We start from the raw sequence: 2,574 nt of genomic DNA, 5'->3' as shown, positions 1-2,574 counted from the left end.
GAATTTGGGAATTTCGCTTACGCCATTGCGTAGAGCGCGGCGAAAGGAGTTCGTAGACACGGAGTAGGCCCGAATCGGAGCCGTAACGAAGAAGTTATGGTCTAAAAACCGCGAAGGGCAAAATGGTAATTTGGCCAAAAAGTCAGATTTTATACCCCTCTCTCTCTTCTCCCCGTCACTTTCTCTCTCCTCCCTCTCTCTCCTTCGCGCGATTTGGGGTCGTGCAACCCTTCGCCTTCCAAGGGACGGCCCGGCCACCACAGGCCGAGCCGATCTCCACCGTTGGTACCTACGGGTCCGCCTTCGTGTCGCCGTCACAACCTGACCGATCTCAACCCCGGGGCCGCCCTGAGTTGGCCGGAAAACCATGTTTTACGACGGAGGTTCCTGCAAAGCCACCCGAACTTCCAGCTCGAAATTCTCCTTCGTTTCTCCACCAAATCGATCGAGTAAGGTATGGTTTCTCATCTATTTTTCGTGCTCTAGCTGATGGGTATATGGGCTTCGATCGATTTTAGCGATAAGAGGTTCGATTTTCGACTTGAAGTTTGGCCGAAACTTCGGCCCTTCGAAAATACGGTTTCTGGTCACTTTTTGGGGGTGGTCCAAGAACAAAAGTGACTCCAAATGGGGTGTTTTACCTAGGGTAGGAGTTTGGAGTCTTGGTTCCGAGATTTTTCGGCCACCCGGTATCGCTTTGGACACCCAAAGCTGCCCGCGCGTGCTGTAGCGCGTGGGCGAGGGTACTGATATAATTCTGTGCAGATTTGTGACCCTCGTGTTGTCACGAGCGTGTGGAATTTCGCGGATCTCGATTCGGAGTCCGTTTGAGCCCCGAACGGATTTTCCATATCGCGCGATCCGTGAGTGCTGTGTCGTTAAATAGTCGGATCGAGCTGAATTTCGGATATGTCGGTCTACGTGATTTCAGGATCATGTAGGATTCGACGGATTGCGAATCGGAGTCCCGGATACTCCGGAATCGCGAACCCTGGGGCTTGGGTTAGGGTTTTAAGAGATAACGCGATTTTGGCCGATCCGACCGTCCGATTCGGACCAAATTCGCAGAATATGGTTCCCGCTGTATGAGAAACCTTCAAGGAAGCCTAGATTGGCCATCGGAGGCCGTGGACCCGCGGGGTCCCGGGTCGGCCGGTCGGATAGCTTATCGCTTCAGTAAGCGTCGGGTCTTCCAAATCTGGCCTAAGAGTCTAAAAAGCTAAGGTGGGCATAGGAGTAACCTGAAACGAGTGAACGTATTTCTAGGAGCCGGGGGCAGGGTGTTTAGTTGAAATTCTTTTTATTCAGCAGTTTATTAATTTAATCTTTATGGATAATCAGGCATCAGAGTTCCAGCCGATCAGCATGAGGAAGCTTCAAAGGGTCAAATTAGCTTGGACCATCTGTGAGTGGACCTTCTTTCATAAAGCAGATTTCATGAATGACTTGATATGCTTTTATATGAATTGATGTGCTTTTATATAAAATTGATTTTATAAATGATTTTATATAAATGAGTTTTATAAATGAGTTTATTTGAGTAAGTTTCTTCATTCAGTCTTTGAGTAAGTTTTAATACGATTTTGAATATGAGCAGTACAGTAATAATTCTATAAGTCGGTGCTGCTTATTTACCAGTTACAGAAACAGAGTTTGAGTTTTGAATCAGTTAAGACCGCAGCACGACTTGAGTTTTACAGTTATTATTCAGATATTTCTTTTTACAAGGACTTTATTTTAAAACCACCTCGTACCCGTTTTTCTTTATGGTGATTACCCAGAGTCGGACCGATGTCTACGGACATCCAGTCTGATTATAGTTCAGTCAGTGCACTTGACTTGCCTCACGAGTTTCGGGGACGCTCGGACCGTGAGTGCCAGGATTTGCGGCTCGGCAGACTTGGTGTCCCGAGACCTGCCAGGATTGCGGCTCGGCTGACTTTATGTCCCCGAGACCTGCCAGGATTGCGGATCAGGCTGACTACGGTCCCCTGCATCCTGCCAGAGCGACTCGAGTTGACTTGGTGTCATCGAGGAATCTGCCGGCGGGACAGGCTGATCATAGTCCCCTGATTTCGCCAGTTTGCGGCTCGGGTAAGTCTGTGTGACGCCCGAGACCTGCCAGGGAATTGACGGAAATGACAGGGGTACATATTGGTGGTATTTTCAAAGGATTCTGAGTTTCTTTATTAAATGTTGATTTTCAGCTATTATAAATCAGTTTTTCTGATTTTTCAGATATAGATCCCTTTATATTTGTTCAGTTATGAAAGATCTGAGTACAGAGTTTTTATACGCGTTGGATTTCAGTACTTTTATGAAAGCTTTGAATTCAGTGGTTTGTATGAAACTTTCAAGTTTGAATATGACTGATATAGAATGCCTTGAATTGACTACGCGTGATATAATAAGTAAGTATTCAGTTTTATTTAGCTAAATTTATTTTACCATGGGGGATATTATGTTTATGAGAATTGTTTTGAAGAACATTATTGTTGCTTTGGTCCACTCACATTTTCAACCTGTTTTTCGCCCCCAGGCCGTAGAAGGACGCGGGATCCACCACCGGGCCAA

The 2,574-nt window shown here is 46.3% G+C and overlaps 1 long non-coding RNA gene across 1 annotated transcript; it reads left to right on the top strand.

The window, feature by feature from the left end:
• The first annotated feature begins 234 nt into the window (after positions 1–234).
• On the top strand, positions 235–2,574 carry LOC117632893. The gene is made up of 3 exons (XR_004586535.1): positions 235–454; positions 1,342–1,405; positions 2,540–2,574. It is a non-coding gene; the product is annotated as an uncharacterized LOC117632893 (long non-coding RNA).

The sequence above is a fragment of the Prunus dulcis genome, chromosome 6 (genome assembly GCF_902201215.1).
Source record: "Prunus dulcis chromosome 6, ALMONDv2, whole genome shotgun sequence".
NCBI classification, from domain to species: Eukaryota; Viridiplantae; Streptophyta; class Magnoliopsida; order Rosales; family Rosaceae; genus Prunus; species Prunus dulcis.
The sequence above is the reverse complement of the archived record's forward strand: the minus strand, read 5'-3'. Positions and strand labels throughout refer to the sequence as shown.